General features: G+C 44.3%; 1 long non-coding RNA gene across 1 annotated transcript in view; it reads right to left on the bottom strand.

Moving 5' to 3' along the window:
* Positions 1-857: 857 nt before the first annotated feature.
* Positions 858-20,105, bottom strand: part of LOC138266283 (uncharacterized) — a 65,784-nt gene continuing 46,536 nt past the window's right edge. Inside the window, exon 2 of the long non-coding RNA XR_011199490.1 lies at positions 858-1,233. This is a non-coding gene — a long non-coding RNA (uncharacterized lncRNA). The remainder of the gene's footprint in view (positions 1,234-20,105) is intronic.

Here is a 20,105-nt window from a genome sequence, read left to right as displayed (position 1 = left end):
CTGAAGTGGGTGCCTGGAGGTGGCATTTTTATTCCTGGCACAAGCGAGTGGATGGGAAAGACCCAGGGGACAACCTCACCAATGAGGTAAAAGTTCCCAGGGCTAGTCCCTACCCACTTGGGACATTTTCAAGAGGGCCAAAGTCGTCAGCCACACTAAACTTGGGCACTAAGTGCTGGGGGTGAGGGGGAGAAGCTGTTTTCATTCCACATCTAAAACTAAAATCCAGTTTTAGACCATACTTGTAACCCCAACAACCTCAGAGACAGATGACTGGTAAATTCAAAGCGGAGCTGAGTACCCTCAAAGTGTTGTGATATTCTGTGTCCCTCTTTTGAAGTGTGCCTCAAATGGTACATGTAGACCCAGTAGACCTGTCAAACAGGCTGTGCCACAGTACTCTTAAAGAAAGTCCCACTGTGATTGGTGCCTGACTGAGTAGCAAGACCATAGATGGGCCATACCAAAGTGTCATCTAACATTTGCCTGTGATAAAGGAGGTCTCATTGAAGTGCGCCTCAAGCGTCATATGAAAAACTCCAGCAGACCCGTCAAGCAGGAGATGACATACAGGGCTTAACACTTTAATGTCAAGGAGGATCCTCCCAGCTTTCCCTGCACATCCTATCAGGTTCAGATGGGCCATCACTGCCCATTTAGGTCAGCTTATTTTTTTCCCCTGGGAGCAGATCACACCTCACCACAGAGGAGCCATCAGTTGGCAGGTGACAGTTGGAAAGCACTTAAAGGCCCTAGAATCTTTAAGCAGGCAAAAGGTAACTTTCAACAATGAAATGAGATTTTCCTAGCCTTGGTGTCAGAAAGGCTAGACTTTATTAAAGAAGCAGAGGCGAGTATTATGCTGAACGTTTCTTGCATTTATTATATAACAGCAAAAAAGAAAACTCTACATTACACAGAAAACCCTGGGTAAGAACTACAAACATTGCATCATAATAGAAATACTATTAGGACATCGAGCACTATAGTAATTATCCAGACTGAGAGCAACAAACCCTCTTTTCTTGTCAATCCACATGATGGACCAGAGAACAAAATTAGAACAAAACTCAAAATTAGTAAAATAGTCACTGAGTCCCTGAGGAAATCCAAAAGGAAAACAGGAAGCAAGCTTCAAAATCCTGGAGTGGCAAAGGAAATCCACCAAGTGGGATCCAAAGGAGGAGAAGCTCTGGGCGCGCTATGTTGACAACCTGGTTGAAGGCATCAGAACTGCAGAAAATAGAAACCAGGGACAGTTAATAAAACAGTGGTGGAATAATACTTGCCTCTGTCTCTTTAATAAAATCTAGCCTTTATGACACCAAGGCTAGGAAAATCTAAATTTTATTATAAGACAGGAGGCTCATATTATGCTTGTTCAAAGCAAGGAAATAACAGATTCAGCCAGATGAGTAATTGGTTTACAATAAAATGTTCTAAACATATGAACGTTTGACCAGTCTGCAGACCTGAGAATATCATGAAAACCTGGACATGCCTAAAAAGCCCTAGAGGCCATTGCCCCTCTGGCTGAATGAGCATCCAAAAGAATCTGTGAAGATGCCAGCCAAAGACATGATTCTCCTAACCCAACGGGCAAAGGTGGGAGCTGAAACCGGCTTGTAGGGTTTCTGAAAGGAAATAAGGAGTTGGGACAAGGAAGATGTTCTGAGATCTGCAGTTTGTGAAACGTAGGTTTTTAAACAATTAGCAACACACAACTTGGATTGAGAAGGGGAAAAAAGGATAATGCACCGACGTCAGGTTATCTGAAAAGAAACTCCTAGAGGAGAATAGTGAAAAGAAGACACATCTAATGCTTTAACATCAGAAACACGTTTGAGCTATACCAAACACAAAAGCACAGTCAATTTTGCAGTTAAATGCTTGAGAGTTAGATCAGCATTGTCAGGCCATGAAATTAAACAAATGTAAAACCAAATTAACATCGCCCATTGTATTGTACATGGGAAGGGGGGGTTAAAAAAAAAAATTTACTCCTTTAAAAGTCGACAGACAAGAGGATGTTCACCAACCGGTCTTCCATCTACTTGATATGTTCTGCAGAAATTGCTGATCTGTAGGTGTTAATGGCACGTTAGGCGTTCCCTTGAGAAGCCAAAGAGGCCAGGAAGTTAACCGCTAAAGTCACATTCGCTGAAAGGGGATCTGAATCCCGGTCTAGATTCTAGCTGCACCATACTGATCAGGCTGACCTGTAGACTTTAGCTGTGCCAGAAGACCAGGATTGCTGGATGGACTGGATAGCTTCTTCTGAAATTCCTGGCATTTTCCAAGACGCCCAGAAATCTTCCACGTAATGAGGGACAAGGTGCCTTGTAGAACGAGGATGTGATGTAGACCCTGAGCATTGAGAAGCAAGTCTGGAAAGGGAAGAATCCAAACTGTTAAATCCACTGTGAACTCCAATAGAGTTGGATACCACAACTGAATCTGCCAATCGGGGGACGGGGTGGGGGTTGGGAGATCAGAATGAGGGATATTTGTTGCCTGCAAACCTGTGCAAGGAATCTAGCAATGAAAAGGAATGGGGGAAGGGCGTAGAGAAGAAGAAGACTGGGGCCATGACTAGAGAAATGCATCTGTAGCAAGAGCAAAGGGATCTGGCCTCCAACTGAAGAAAGAAGGGAGTTGGTACAGAAAGCAAGAGTTCTATTGAAATAGAGACAAATATCAAAAAAAGATGACTGTATACTGAAGGATGAAGTTTTTAGTAACTCGAGTCATGAAAATGTCTAGAAAACCATTCTGCCACAAAGTTCAGTTTGCCTGGAAGATACTCTGCTTTGGAGACAAAATTCCCAAAGACTTTTGGCTAGAAGTGCCAGAGGTCTGGACCTTGTACCTCCAAGACGGTTTATGTATCTGACAGCTGATAGGTTGTCCATTTGTAAGAATATTGTGCACTTTATTCTGTCTTTTTCGAAGGACTGGATGGCATTTCCAAACAGTTGATGTGTAAGGAGGACTCATGGAGAGACCATGTACCTCCAGTTGAGAGTTGACCACACCGTGCACCCCATCCTGTCCGGCTTGCGTCTGATTCCGAGACTAGATCTGGGGAGGCCAAGAAAATTGTTCTCCCGTTCCAAGCGTCTAACTGACTCAGCCACCAGAGGAGATTGTCTCTAGACTCTGAATCCAGTGTCACTTGTTCCGAGTAGGTTAGACCTTTGCGCAGGTGATGAATCTTTAATCTCTGTAATGCCCGATAATGCAGAGGACCGGGAAACATGGCCTGAACAGAGAAGGCTAGAAGACTCGTCAGGCGAGCTAGAGATCTGAGAGAACATAAGGGTAGAGACAGAGCATGACAAATCGTGTTTTTTTTAATTTTTTTAAACCAAAGCTACCTTGCGATGAGACAGTTGAAGAACTGCTTGAGAGGTGTCCATGATGAAGCCTATGAACTCCAGACTTTTCAAAGGAATGAGGGAAGACTTCTGAAAATTGATGGGGAAACATAGCCCTAATAGGAGGTCCTGACAGAGATGTAAATGGGAAAGAAGACATGTTTGGTCTTGGTCCATAATCAAAAAGTCATCGAGATAGAGGAGTCTTCCATCCTCAGCCCTGAGGACTGTTACCACAGGCTTAAGAATCTTAGTAAAACACCAAAGGGAGGAAGAGAGACCAAATGGAAGAGTTGTGAAACTGAAAAAACATTGGCCCTATTTCGGACACCAGACCCAGCCAACCACCACAGAACCTACAACCCCAGCCATTACCGTCAACGCACGGAAGAGACCAATTCCCCAATTCCTATCCCGGGACATCTTGTTTGGGGTCAAGGGCAACAAGTTTTTATGTTTACTTTGTCCTTGGGACAAGTAGGCCCAACCCTCTGCAGCACAAACCCTTTGGCTGCCTGTTTACAGAGAGTGAATTTCTCTGCAGTTGAGGTAATGTGTTTCCAAAAGATAATGCTGTTCGAACTTGTATTTATGGTTCATTATTTGAAAACCTTCATTATTAGGGTGAGTGCTGTAAATAAATGTTTTAAGGTCACACTTCACTACTGACGTTGGTTCCAGTACAAAAAAAAAAAATGTGTATACACATGTTTGAAAAGTTTAGACTATGAGGCTAAGTATAATGCTCCCAGAATGCTCTCTGATTAGATGCAAATGAAGTGTCATTTAGTAAAATGTTTGATGCATGCTAGTATTTCCCAAAATTATTTCTAATGGAAAATCAGTGTAACCATTTTCAACACGATTATGGGAAGCATGAAAATAAACAAACACTGACAAAGCCAACTGATCTGACATATTTTTATAAGTCTTTTAGTTTCATCAATGCGTGTCTTGTTTTGACATGGCTTTTGTAACACTTTATTGTTGTGGGAGCTACCAGGCCCTCAACATTGTAACAAACACTGGCAAAACCCCCCCAAAACGTTTTTGAACTCTAAAAGCACACGTTGCCACCAGTGGCATAACAAAGGCCCTGCAGCCGCCCTCCAGGGGGCCCCTTCAGCACAGCACCTGCCCTGAGTGAGTTTGGAGAGGGGGCTCCTCCATGTTCTTTGCAAAGGGGCACCCTCCAGTTTCGTTACGTCACTGATTGCCACTGTAGTTCCTGACACTGAACAAAACTACTTTGTGTGCCAATATGCTCCTTGTGGAAGAGAAGAATGCGATCACTCACAGTAAAGCCAGCCGAAAGAGAGAGAAATAGAAGTTTAATAAAAACAAAATGTCTTTGTTAACACCAGACCTAATTAGGGACCAAGACCCACATGTAGGTAGCTTTTTGCATGTCGCAAACAGCGACTTTCGCGAATTGCGACGTGCAAAAAGCACATTGCGATGCACAAACCCAGTTTTGCGATTCGGTAACCTGGTTACCGAATCGCAAAACGGGTTTGCGACTCGCAATTAGGAAGGGGTGTTCCCTTCCTAATTGCGACTCGCAGTGCAATGTAGGATTGTTTTGCGAACGCGGGTGCAAACCAATCGCAGTTTGCACCCATTTCAAATGGGTGCTAACACTTTCACAAAAGGGAAGGGGTCCCTCTGGGACCCCTTCCCCATTGTGAATGTCACTGTAAACATTTTTAAATGAAACGAAAACGTTTCATTTTTCGTTTTTGTAATGCATCTCGTTTTCCTTTAAGGAAAACGGGCTGCATTACAAAAAAAAATAAACTGCTTTATTGAAAAGCAGTCACAGACATGGTGGTCTGCTGTCTCCTGCAGGCCACCATCCCTGTGAGGCCGCCATTCGCAAGGGGGTCGCAAATTGCGACCCACCTCATGATTATTCATGAGGTGTGCATTTGCGAAGCCCTTGCGAATCACAGATGGTGTCAGGGACACCATCCTACATTCGGATTTGCGGGTCGCAAATCTGAACCTACCTACATGTGGCCCCAAATTCTTAAAGAAAGTCACAAAAGTGCACCCATGGTATATGTCGTACCCCTATAAAATATTTGTGAACTGTATTTTAGCATGGGTAAATACGCATGTGTAGATTTGCTCATGTGAAAATCTATTGAGCATTTGCAAGTTCATTTTCCCTCCAGACACTTTCATCCCAACCCTGGAAGAAGTTCTAATTCTGCCATTGTCAGGAGTAAATGTCCAACCTTTCTTATTATGGGAAAATATTAGAGAGAAGCTGGTGAAAATCTTTAAAACATGCAGGTTAGTAGGTTTGCAGACTCAAAGGCATTCCAGCCCTGGAACTATTGCTTACTGCTTCCTTCAGCCCCAGTATGCAGATCTGCAGAAAGGTGGAAAAATAAGGAAATTGCTACAGTAGGGATTGAAACTGCAAGTATTCAAGCCCTACTATGGTAGTAGCCCTGGCATAATCAGAGAGGCTATTATCAGAGCTCTTACATAATGAGATTGCTGCCATAATTTGGCGCCACACTACATGGCACCAAAGGGACAAGTAGATCTCTTTACAGGACAAGTAGATTTGAGAAGCAACCTGTCCAGTGGACAAGTAGATATTTTAATAAATTCCACACCCCTGACTCCATCCACTCCGGTGCCCCCTCAGACCCCTGCCCACACTTCATCTTCAACAAAGCCGACGACATCATCGCCCGCACCTCCAGACCATCATCAACAGCTCCATTTCGTCTGCTACCTTCCCAGAGAGCTGGAAACACGCTGAAGTCAACGCCCTACTGAAAAAACCTACGGCGGGCCCAAGCGACCTGAAGAACTTCCGCCCCATCTCGCTCCTCCCCTTCCCTGCCAAAGTCATAGAGAAGATCGTCAACAAGCAACTTACCAACTTCCTTGAAGACAACAGCCTACTCAACCCCTCTCAGTCCAGATTCCGAGCCAATCACAGCACAGGAACCGCCCTCATCTCCGTCACAGACGACATCAGAACCCTGATTGACAACGGAGAAACAGTCGCCCTCATCCTCCTCGACCTCTTGGCTGCCTTCGACACTGTCTGTCACCGCACCCTAATAACCCACCTCCGCCCCACCGGGATCCAAGGACAGGCCCTGGACTGGATCACCTCCTTCCTCTCCAACCGCTCCCAAAGAGTCTACCTCCCACCTTTCCGCTCAGACCCCACCGAGATCATCTGCGGCGTCCCACAAGGCTCCTCGCTCAGCCCGACTCTCTTCAATGTCTACATGAGCCCCCTCGCCGACATCGTAAGCAAACACAGCATCATCATCACCTCCTACGCCGACGACACTCAACTGATACTTTCCCTCACCAAGGACCCCACCAGCGCCAAGACCAACCTGCAAGATGGAATGAAAGACGTCGCGGATTGGATGAAACTCAGCCGTCTGAAACTGAACTCAGACAAAACGGAAGTCCTCATCCTCGGAAACACCCCGACCGCCTGGGACGTCTCCTGGTGGCCCACGGCCCTTGGCACCGCACCGACCCCCTCAGACCACGCATGCAACCTCGGTTTCATCCTGGACCCACTTCTCACCATGACCAAACAAGTCAACGCCGTATCATCCTCCTGCTTCCTCACCCTCCGCATGCTCCGAAAGATCTTCCGTTGGATCCCCGTCGACACCAGAAAGACCGTGACCCACACCCTCGTCACGAGCCGCCTGGACTACGGCAACACCCTATACGCAGGAACCACCGCTAAACTCCAGAAACGTCTGCAACGAATTCAAAACGCCTCCGCCCGCCTCATCCTCAACATACCCCGCAACAGCCACATCTCCGCCCACCTGAGACACCTGCACTGGCTTCCCGTCAACAAAAGGATCACCTTCCGACTCCTCACCCACGCACACAAAGCCCTCCACAACAAGGGACCCGAATACCTCAACCGCCGCCTCAGCTTCTACACACCCACCCGTCCTCTTCGCTCCGCCAACCTCGCTCTCGCCGCCGTCCCTCGCATCCGCCGCACCACGGCGGGTGGGAGGTCCTTCTCCTACCTGGCGTCCAAGACATGGAACTCCCTCCCCACCATCCTCAGGACCACTCCGCTTTCCGGAGACTACTCAAGACCTGGCTCTTCGAGCAGCAGTAACCCCCTCCCCCCAGCGCCTTGAGACCCGCACGGGTGAGTAGCGCGCTTTATAAATGTTTATGATTTGATTTGATAACCAATCGTCCTGAAGTAGTTCGTCTCTGAGATGAAGAATAGTCTCCATCTTGAAATGTTGGCAAACTACAAAGTTGTTGAAAAACTTTAGATTGATGACTGGACTGTATTTTTTTGTTCTTCTTGAGGACCAAGAATATGGTGCTGAAGAAACTTGATGGATCGTATGTAGTTTGCTCGATAGCTTGCTTTGAAATAAGCGACTTCACTTCTTCCTAAACCAGGAGAAACTGTTCCTCTGGAAAACGAAGAGGGTGGGTCAGATAATGCTGTACAGGGGTTCCATATACCTCTATGCAACAACCCAGCGTCGTCTGAATTACCCAAGGACCCGACATGAGAGATAACCAAGCATCTAGACAAAAAGCCAATCTGCCTCCAACTGGAGGCAGGCCAAAATAGAATATTCTTACCTGTGATCTGATCTCCTTTGGCTCTGTACAACCTGTTCGGGCGGGGGTACAAATTGGGTTTGTATTTTTGATATCCAAGCTGGAAGCCTTGATTGTAGGAGCCTCTCAGATGGTATTGACTTCTGGAGGTGTAACAGCTGAAAAAGCCACTACTTCCTTTGTTGGCCCTGCCAAAAACCCAGGAAGAGAAAAGCTACTTTAAAGCAAAATTGGGCCTTGTCTATGGTAGCCAATGTAGAAACATATTTTCCCATTTCCTTTATAAAAGAATCACCAAACAGAAGGCCGGTGGCCTTTGGACCCTTTACCTTAGTTGCAAGTCTACTCAGTTTAGGGTCTATCTAGAGCAAAAAAATTAACATCCCACATTACATTGTACTTGGGAAGAGGGGTTTTAAAAAAAAAAAAAAAAAAAAAAAAAAAAAAACTTACTCCCTTTAAAAGTTGACAGACCAGAGGATGTTCACCAACTGGTCTTCCATCTACTCTGATATGTTCTTCAGAAATTACCTAATGGTACGCTAGGCATTCCCATGAGAAGCCAAAGAGGCCAGGAAGTTAACCACTAAAGTCACATTCTCTGAAAGGGGATCTGAATCCCTGTCCAGATTCCAGCTGCACCATACCGACCAGGCTGACCTGTAGACTTTAGCCGTGGTAGGGGACCAGGATTGCTAGATGAACTGGATAGCTTCTTCCGAAATTCCTGAGGTTCTCCAAGACACGCCGAAATCCTCCACGCAATGAAGGACAGGGTGTCTTGTAGAACGAGGATGTGACGTAGACCCTGAAGGTTGAGAAGCAAGTCAGGAAAGGGAGGAATCCACACTGATAAATCCACAGAGAACTCAAATAGTTGGATACCACACCTCTGGAGGTGTAACAGCTGGCAAAGCCACTCCTACCTTTGCCGGCCCTGCCAAAAACCTAGGAAGAGAAAATCTTCTTTAAAGAAAATTGGGCCTTGTCTATGGTTGCAAATGTAGAAACATATTTGCTAATTTCCTTTATAAAGGAATCCCCAAACAGAAGGCTGTTGGCATGTGGACCCTCCTCCTTAGTTGCAAGTTTACTCAGTTTAGGGTCTATCTTGGGCAAAAGGCTCTTGCGTCTCTCTTGGGGTATATAAGCATTAGTATTTCCCTGTATAAAAATAGCGTGCTGTGCCCAGCTGGAAAGGGGCTTAGGATCTACTTGCTCACCCTCCATCTTTGCCTCTTCTGCCAAATCCAAAATCCTGGTTAAAGGGCCCACCAGGTCCAAGACCCCGTCCTGGCAAATAGACCAGGCTCTATCAACACCGTTTTTAGGGTCTTTTCCAAATTTGGTAAAAGAATAGTAACAGAGGGGAAGGAGGGATGAGGACACTCAGATTTGAGTTTATTCTTGGAAGATGTATTCAGTGCATGTCCTAAACATTTATAAACATGAATATATACTATATTTAGGCAAATAAATAGCAACAATTGCAAGCAGAGTCCTTATCTTGATTGCGAGCAGCAAGAAAACAGGGTTTGTTGTTCTCAGTAAGGATAATTATTGGAGCACTTAATGCCATCTTGGTCTTTCTGTTATGATTCAATGTTTGTAGTTCTTTCCCAGTGTTTTCTAGGTAATGTAGTTTTTTCTTCTTTGCTGCTATATAATGAATGCAAAAAAAGTTCAGCATATAAGTGTCTGGTCATACAAAGACCAAATATGAACTTTGGTGCTAAGCAGAGACAGCAAATATTAAATTTGACTGTGTATCTCAGTGCTTTCCTTTCTAACAGGTAACCCTGCTACAGTTAAGAAAAGCCTTGTGGGCCTTTTCACTGTAAAGACATGTTTAACAATAAACCTTTTTATGTCCTTCTTTTAAATACTATGCACCCTGCCTTACGTGAATGTAAGGCCAACTTAAGGGTGACCTATTACTATTTAAGAGGAGGGTATAGGCCTGTCAAACAGGTTAAATCTGCAGTTTAAAACTGTACAGCCAGGCTACTGGTCGCTGGTTTGCACTCATGTTTACGGTGCCCATATGCTGGATGGTATAATGAGTGCTGCGTACCACTTCTGACAGGTCTACAGGCTCTGTGCAATTAAACACTGATAAACTTGTAACACAACGTACCCAGAGTTCTCTAGCGAGCAAAACAATAGGGTTCAGCAAAGAGGCAAAATGGGCTGACCCTGAAAGGGCAAACTTGCAACATCCCCCGCAGCCAAAATCTATGGTAGATAAATCAATACCCTGATGGGCTTCCCACTTAGACGATAGAACATGGACAATTTTGCCTTTTCTACAGTGGCACATATCTGTTGTATGCCCCTCTGAACCCATTTGTACCCCTCTGTCACCAACTTCTTGGGCCAATATACTGACCCACAGGGGACCCTTCTTATCTGCAGACCCCCATCTATGAGGTATTATATTGGTCAGGTTCAGGCACTAGATTTAGATAACAGAGTATGCCTTATCAGAACAAAACAGAAACATTACGGAGCAGGAAGGCTTCTTACCGAACAGTTGAGAATCAAGATCAATTGGGAAAGGTCAAGTAAATCTGAGATGGAGTGGGCCGAGCAAATTAGGGGAAGACAGACGTGGTAGACATTTTTGGACTTTTACCAAAATTATATGATGAAGAGCTGATAGAGGACAGCCAAACTGAGAAATAGCTGGGGTTTCGCAGTATATGTTTCAATAAGGGTTTAATGAAGCAACTGCATCTAAGATAATAAAGCATGTACTGCAATAACCAGGACGATAAAGCTTGACAGGATTAAAATTGTGACAAGGAGAGTAAAGCATAGAAATAACGCTACCATTTTGTCACTAGAGTCAGTAGACTAATTCCTAGCTAGGCTATATAGGAGCACAGCTTGTTAAGCTCTAGTTCTGCCCTTCAGGTTCCCCTGGGAAGACATCATCCCCCATACCTGAGCAAAGGCCTGAAGTCTGCATAAACAGAAGCAATCAGCATACAGTCGTGGTCATCTGACTGGAATCTCCCTCTAACGTGTATGGGACAGGGAAGTATTTTTATAATAAAACAGCTGATGTTCGGAGAAAATGTCCCTACATAAGGGTGTGTATGTTTCTATGAATACCAGAGACAGAATGTTACCATGTTTACCGGCAACCTATCTTACTGCAGCCTTGAGAGAAGCGCAGAATGAAAGAAATGTCTTGTTTTAAGAACACAGTGCTGGCCTAGGCAAAGAACAGCTAGATAGAGAGAAATAAAACAAGACCGCAAATGTGGCTATTGTTAAAATAATAAACAAAGCTGGATCAAATATATCTAGGTTAAAGTGCATAGTAGCAGGCCTAAAGTGCTAAAATAACATGCATGGAGCTATAACTTAAATGGCTACACAACACCCTCCCCTTGCCGGTTGAAGGTGGTTCAAAGCCTAATATTGTATAAAAGCTACTAAAACTCAACCTAACATAGGCATAGATATACTCCCTACATAGCTGAGGAGGAAATCCTCAATATCACGGACGCCTCCGTATCTAATGCTGAGGTGTCTTTGTATATCGTGAGACAGAGATACTCAGGAGGACCCGAAAATTAGAGCCTGACCAAACGTTGGCGGCGCCATGTTGCATAGGCTCTCATTATTCTAATGAGACTACTGGATTTGAGCAGTAGAATCGCCTGCAGTGTGGGAGACTGAATCTTAACCCACTACTGATGACACCAGTTGCCCCAATCTGGGTTTTGCTTCGGCTAACTAGATGTGCCTCATCTCTACCCAAGAGCAGGTATGATTGGGCAGCTGAGCGCATGACACAATTGACTCCTCAGGGAAATCGTGGTCACTCAGATCTCATCCATTTCTCTCAGTTACATTAGTCTCACATATGCAATGACAAGCAGAGGCAGTATATGTTTCAATAAGGTTTTAATGAAGCAACTGCATCTTAGATATTAAAGCATGTACTGCAATAACCAGGACGATAAAGCTTGACAGGGTTAAAATTTTGACAAGGAGAATAAAGAATAGAAATAACACTACCATTTTGTCACTAGAGTCAATAGACTAATTCCTACTTAGGCAATATTAGAGCATAGCATGTTAAGCTCTAGTTCTGCCCTTTGGGTACCACTGGGAAGACATCATCCCCCACACCTGAGCAAAGGTCTGAAGTCTGCATAAACAGCTGTAGTGAAGCGTTCAGCAATCAGCATACAGTCGTGGTCATCTGGCTGCAATATCCCTCTAACGTGTATGGGACAAGGAAGTGTTTTTATAATAAAACAGCTGATGTTCTGAGAAAATGTCCCTACGTAAGAATGTGTATGTTTCTATGAATACTTGAGTCAGAATGTTACCACGTTTACCGGCAACCTATCTTACTGCAGCCTTGAGAGAAGCATAGAGTGAAAGAAATGTCTTGTTTTAAGTACAGAGTGCTGGCCTAGGCAAAGAACAGCTAGAGAGAAATAAAACAAGACCGCAAATGTGGCTATTGTTAAAATAATAAACAAAGCTGGATAAAATATATCTAGGTTAAAGTGTACAGCGGCAGGCCTAGAGTGCTAAAATAACGTGCATGGAGCTATAACTAAAATGGCTACACAACACTTAGTCTTTGGAGGTGAGCCACTCCTGGAGCCTGAATGCCTTCCCAGAGATCCTAGAAGTGGACTTCCCACTACTCCGAATGCACCAGCATCAAACTTTGTAAACAGACTTCAACACCATGAGCCCAGGTGGGACAGGACCAACAGTCCCCACGTGAACTGAAATGCCATGGACAAACCACGGAGGCGTGCCGTGATGCCGAGTCCCCCAGCTGCACCTGTTCCATGCAGCATGTCCAGTGGACCGTATCAAGAGACTCAGTGATTGTTTTAGTATTTATGTTTCTCTCCCACAGGGTGGACTTGTTTGCTTGTTTTTCAATAAAGTTTGGGAGGGATGTAGGGCCAGATGTATCATTTATCCAAATAGCGATTCCCTAACTGTGATTAAGGATTACATGCTTTAAGACATTTGAAGACTTTCCACTGGAGCTTGAAAATTTACATGTAGCAAAAACCATAGCAATATTAAATGGTCGTGCGCCACGCTTGATACAGGGGGTCCACTGGGGTTGTCTTAATGGTTGCAAGGAGAAAACTGATTAAAACAGACATCAAGGGTAACAGATGCTAGAGCTATCGAGACACTGTGCCAATGAAACTGTACACATCCTACTGGAGAAAAATCACAAGCTCTCAATCGGTTTATGAGGTACCATTTAAGCCCTGAATTTATACTTCTTAAACTATCTCCCCATCCCAGGACTGGGGCAACTTCACCCTCCCGAATGGGGCACCCAGTGAGTTTTGTATCACCTCACTGTAGGGTTGAAACACAGTGGACCGGTGTGTGGATCTTACCATCCTGTGTCCAGCAGATACATCAATTGGATAGGCCAACCCGAGATCCTTGTTAAGGGGGAATATGCTTCAGATACATGGCTGTGTCCATGGATTGTTTAGAGCCTATCTGATGGCTGTGGTATTGGTGTTCCAATCCTGCCATTCCACACAGAGTTTAAAAAACCTATGTTGTGACCCTCCCTGCTTTGCCCACTTACTGCTTTGCAAGCAGTGGACTGGACCCAGGTGCCCTTCTCCAGCTTCTGTCCTATCTCCAGGGCCAGCGAATGTCAGAGAGGCATGTGGGAGTCTACCCATCAGTGGTTCAGCCCCAACTTAGTGCTGACCTACCCAGCTACTGGTTCTGTAAGGATTCCGTCCTCTAGGCTTGACCTTCGAACATGATCATCAAGCTCCCCATCCCTACCCCATGGCTGGGCCCAAGCCCGACACCTCAGAAGACCCTCCCTGACAGAGGCTATTTAATCTAACCCGGTCTCCTGGAACATTCCCTCATCATACAGTCATTTCTATGCAGACAGTCAGTCATGTGCCCACATACAATGTCACTCTCCTGGCCTATGCAGCATACATACACTTCCTATAGCACCTCCTGGCTACCCTTTTGGGCTTGCACTGCTGCAGTGTAATTCACAGTTCCAGAGATCTTGTTTCAAGTCACTTCTGAAAATATCCGTAGGAAGGGGTACTTAAAGCAGCTTGTTTAAATCAAAGGTAAACACTTCACCTTTTACAATAAAAGATTATTACGGAGTGGCAAGAGTAACTGTTGGCACTTGCCTCCTAAGTCTGTCTTCAGTAGTTTTTATCGAGATAGTAAAAAGCAATAGGTGGACAGCAACTGGGGAAAAGCAGATGGCTCCACACCTTGCGATATTGGGAGAAAACCCAGTTTCAGTAATAATTAGAATAGTTCCACACTCTCCAATGTTTAAAATTGGTGGTGTGTAATCCAGTTCACATATACTGAATCCATATGTAACCCAAAGGAAGCCAACACGTGTTTCATCACAGTATTTATGAAACCATCAACTTCATTAGAACATTACTGTCTTTGTTAATGAGGTCTAGATCCACTGTTTTTCCTCATGGTCACCCAAGATCAACAGGTAACAGGGTTCCACTCCTATTGAGCATCTAGTGATTGGTATCCCGAAGGCAAGTGTTCAGTCGGTATCAGCCTCTCGGAGTCGGCCCAGTCAGAGCATGTATTGCACTTTCAAAACTGCCGATTGCACCAGATGGTCCTCAATGTATAAATGTGAGGGTCGTGCCTTCTGGTTAAACCTCACCACCAAGAGTATTTGCAAAAAAAAAAAAAAACACATCAGGAGTATTTGCAAAGGTGTTAGCTCACTTGTGGACGCCTACTCGGAAGGACTTTAAAAATGTCCTGGCAATTGTCTGACAAAGGAGTGATCAAATCGAGTCACTCTGGTGGACTGATCCTTCCAAATAGTGCATGGGTTGTTCGAAAAACTCAACATTCCATTGTCTATGTCTCGAAAAATACATTCCATATGAGCTTTCATCTTCAGCTGTATCAGTGATGAGAGTTCCTTCTCCATTGATGCAAAGCCCTGAACTCCCTCTTGTGGAACTTGCAGAAAGAGGTAAAATGTGCAGAACTCTTCTTTGATAACCCGGATGTTACACATTATTTCACACTGAGAGTCAATGCAGTAATTTGCCCCATGGAAAAATCAGTTAGGCAGAAACCATCTTTCTACATGGCAATTGCTCGAGAAGTCAGAAGTTTAGATCATGGACAATGCCACTGGAAAATAAAGGACACTAGAAGCAACACAGACCACTGCATTTACATTATGTGTCCCTGCATTAAACAACGTCAATGAAGTAAAATTAGGAGTAGGTGAAAGTTTTTCTAGAATTCAGAAATATTGCCAACAATGCTTTTTAGAAACATACTTACTAGATGATGTTTGAAGAGCACATGTATGTACTCTGATAAGGTGGCTTAAGTATTTACATATTTCCAGTATTGGTCCCCAGGGAGACCCACACCTGCAATCTTTCACATCACAATATTTCATATTTTGTTCAATCTAAGTTAGTTGGACACTATTGTAGCAACGTCTTTTCACCCATTTCATGGTGTTCAGAGGAGCTGAGCTTTTCACCAGTTTGATCTGCCTTGAATTATGTAAACTCTAACACTCAAAAACCTTCTTTCAAAAGCAAGCAACTTCCTTGGCAGCACCATCAGACTTCAGCAGGCGACAGAAGATGCCTTTACAGAAGGTGTAGTTCCACCTTAGATAAGGCCGTTTCAGCTTTTAAGACATTCAGCTGTTTGTCCTCAGAGATACCCCAGCGTATTCTGATACTTCCACATCACATCAATTTCAGTATTTAGACACCACTGAAAATCAGTGAGACCAACCAAGCACCTTTCAAAGATGTCCTGTATTCATCGACTTAAATAAGCCTTGACTGAGCCATTATACCAGAGTTGCTGGCTGTTCGATATTAACTAGCATTCTTTAATGTGCACCATTACCCATTGTTTTTATCAAATACTTTATTAAAATAGAACTTTGCATTACTATATATTCACTTAAAAACAAAGGTTACAGGGACATCATAGTTAGGATCTGAATGTACTCTCACAAACCATAGAAATTCAGTAGTTAGTTATGGTTAGCTCAAGTAACTGTAACTCACACCCCAACCATGCACAGTTTTCTCCTAAATAATCTAACTGCAAAGGATACATTGATATTATCAATGGTATTATCAAAGCTGTCATGAGTGATGTAGTATGTGGGGTAATTAGCAGGGCATGGTGAGTGCGCAAGTTAATTACCTTAGGGAATGAGCTATAGTTACTTGAGCTAACCATAACTTTAACTGCTGAGTTTCTAGGATTTTGTGCCTGTAAATTCAGATCTTAATTATAGCCTCCCTGTAACCTTTGTTTTTTCCAGTCAATTTCGACATTTTTTTTTTTTTTTACCTCAAAGTAATTTTTATTACTATACGTTAATCCAACCCTGCACCATATCTTTGGTTGTGCGCGGTGGAGGTTGGTGGCATGTCCCGGCCTGCAGCCAGGCAGTGTGGCCAACCTCCTACAACCACCCAACCCCGCAGGCGTAAGTTTCTGAGTGGATCTGTGGGTGAGTGCATGGGGCGTGAGTGGGTGCGTGAGGGTATGAGCGTGTCTGTGAGCAAGTGCACGAGTTTCTGAGTGGTCTGTGAGTGCATGAGCCTGAGAGGTTCTGTGAGTGGGTGCATGAATGTCAGAGGGTCTGTGAGTGGATGCGTGAGGGTCTGTGAGTGGGTGCGTGAATGTCTGAGTGGGTGAGTGAGTCTGGGAGTGTGTGCAGTGTCTGAGTGCATTTGTGTGTGGGTGTGTCAGTAGCTGTGTGAGTGACTGCCACAAAAAAACTTCTTCTGCCCTTTTATCCAACAAGAGTCCACAGTTTTACACAAAATATCTACCCAAGTGGAGTTTTTTCTGCCTCCTTGGGTAAATGTCCAGTACATATTCTACACTTCAGCTGCTTAATGGAGCAAAAGGAAATGTCTCTAGAAACAGTGTGTCTGTTGTTTGGCAACATAATTGTTCCTGGTGCATCTGTCTCTAGAATTCTGTGATTACATAAATCCTCCTATACAAAGGCCAGTAAGACTACAAACAAATCTCCACCAAACCAGGGTCCTTCTTGTTATCTAGATCATGTAAGTGCTTCTTTATTTTGTGAAGAAACCCTCATATTGCTCGGATTTAAGAACACACCACAAACAACAGAGGGAAAAGCACTGGGGGGGCCCTTGGATAAGCTGTCAATCATCCTGACAAAAGGCAGGAAGACTTTTGAATACTACTAAGGGGATGGTGCTGGGCCAAGCGAGCGAAGCTCCCAGGTAATTTGCACATTTGCATACTTATAGCAATTTAAATGAAGAACCATGGACTCTGCTTTCACCAGGAAAGGACAAGAAAGAACCTACTCATCACAGTCACATACAAATTACATTCCAATAGATCAACAATGCACATTCACCTCCACGAAGGCACACTTAATAAAGGAAGGTCTGATCTTGGCCCTGGGGCCCAGCTTTAAAATATATTATATATATTTTTTTTTTAAATCGGGGATAATGGCCCCCTTCCCCGGGCTGATTTTCGTCCCAGGCACCCCATCCCCTGGCCTTCATTCAATAGGGGAGAGGGAGGATGGGGGAGTGGGGTTGAACAGCCACCCTTCCCGGGCCAAGGACCCCAGGACCCAGCCTTAAAATATATCTTTTTCTTTTATCGGGGAAGGGGGAGCTCCATGGCCCCCTTCCATGGACCGATTTTGGCCTGGGGAGGGGGTACATGCAAGGCCCCCCCCTCCCCAGGCCGATTTTGGCCCCCAGGGACGCCATGCCTGGGGCCTGGCAAGCTCTCCAGTGTGTAATGGGACCGCAGGGGAGAGTCAAGGCCCCCGCAGTCTCAGATGACCCCCCACCTCCTGCGGGAACTGGCATTGCAATGCACACAGTTAGCTGCTAAACATGCAGCTCCCAGTGTGCAAGAGCAATCGTTTTATCTCTTTCCCTGCTCTGCACTTTGACAGCTCTCGCCCACAGGAACCGGAATGTTTACTTTTGCTGAGTGGGAGCAGGGGGGCAAGAACTAGCCAAGAAGTAGCATTCTGCCAAATTTGGTTTAATTCCATCTGTAGGTGTGTTCAAAATCCCTAAGGGAAAATGTGTTTTGAGCCCCCCCCCCTTTTTTTTCCCGGCCCCCATTTGACAGATCACCCCTAAACTTTCAAGACCGTGGCTAAAACGACTGAAGTATAAGTTTTGATGAAGATTTGTCAAGCGCTGCGAAAGTTATTGTCAAAACAAAAAAACACTCTTCCTAGGGAAGCTAGGTCCTATCTAACTTCCTACTGGCGACTGATAGCAAGAAAGATTATATATATATATATATATATATATATATATATATATATATATATATATATCTCAGGAGCAGCTCGCTGCAAGGTAAAGGGGTGGGCGGCGCACAGGGAGGGGGAATTAAATAAAATAAAAATTAGATATGAGAATTTTTTTTTACAAAAAAAACACTTACCTCGTCTGCCGCGTGCCGCTCCTCTGTCCTTCGTTGACTGCAGACACAGGCTCCTTGCTCAAAGCAGCATCAGGATTGGCTGGAAGCGCCCAGCCAGGGTGCTCCCAGGCAGACTGGGTTCCTGTGCAGGCTCTCTCCAGCTCCTGTGCCCTCATGGAGGAGCCACCCAAAATATATATATATATATATATATATATATATATATATATGCATATATACACATACATACACACAAACACATATACACAAGATTTATTGTAAGGCTGCAAAGAAGTGAAAATGGGTGTACAAAAATGAAAACTACAGTTTTGTATGCACATAATAAAGCCAAGTAAAACTTGCTCAGTATGCAATGCATATCCTGGACATTGTTATCAGGGCATCAGTTCATGGGTTGTCAGGGCATCAGCTCATCGTCACGAGTAGTAGATTCTCGACTGGAAATCGTATTATTACTGAGAGATAGCAGCAGTACCCAGATATACATATCACAAAGCTGTGTTTTTATAAATAGAAATAAACTACAAATAAAACCAATGAAACCATCCCCAACCACCCCTTCTTTCCCTTCCCCTGGTCCTAAGTGTTGTCTAGCACTTAAAAGGAACACAGTATTGCATGAACAAGTTTGATCATGGGGGTGTCAGGCTGACTGCGATTCAGTTAGTGTGGCTATATAGAAATATATCAGCTTTTAGATGTATGCTTAGGTTATGTGTGTCTAATTGTATGTATTTATTATGTTGTGTGTACGTGCTTGAAAGCTTGTTTAAATTCTGAAATGTATTCATTATAAATGAAATAAATAAAACACATTATGAAGCGTGTGTACATCAGGCGAGACAGCGCGCAAACCACCACACTCACACAATATATGTGGTAAAAGACAACTTTAATAGAACAGGTCTGGCAAATTTACAAATCTCAGCAACTAGCCTTACAAAACTAACTATACTCACTACGACATTACAACAACCTAAACACCCACCCCCTCCTTCTAACAAAGCTTACCCCCATCCCAGCCTTGTACCCAAAATTCAGCACCCCTCTGCACTAGTCTCCACCTTGCATTGTTACCCTTGTTCTGCCATCCCTTTGATCCTTGCTCAGTATCCCTGACCTCTCATTGCTTTGCTTTTGTACCCATCGCCCATCCAAGGAATGCCTTTTAGCCCCTCAACCAGGAAAACCTGGAGGCATTTTCCTGCCCCACTCTTCAAGAGATTTCAAAATCAAACTGTACCATTAAACCCAGACCATCTTCCCAAAAAGGTGGGCAGTCTTAAGCCTCAATTCCAACAAATAGAACTCATTGCCTAGGAGTGACAGATGAACCCCATTCTGTCTAAAAACAGAAACACCCCCTGAACAATCTCTGTATGTGCTGATAATGAAATATCCAACTCTTTGCAAAATCATCTCTTCTCTCTTTTGACCTTCTTCCGTGGCTTTTCTGTGGCCCCAGAATTCCTTATACCTCGCCAATACCTTCTGGGCACCAACTCCATCCACAAAATGTGTGTACCAGCCCATTTCTCGTCAATCCTTGCCAAAGCTACCTTCATTGCTTTCAACAACCCAATTCCTGATAAAGACACCATGTCATGCTCTCCTAGATGGACCACC

The sequence above is a fragment of the Pleurodeles waltl genome, chromosome 11 (assembly GCF_031143425.1).
Source record: "Pleurodeles waltl isolate 20211129_DDA chromosome 11, aPleWal1.hap1.20221129, whole genome shotgun sequence".
Taxonomy (NCBI): Eukaryota; Metazoa; Chordata; class Amphibia; order Caudata; family Salamandridae; genus Pleurodeles; species Pleurodeles waltl.
The sequence above is the reverse complement of the archived record's forward strand: the minus strand, read 5'-3'. Positions and strand labels throughout refer to the sequence as shown.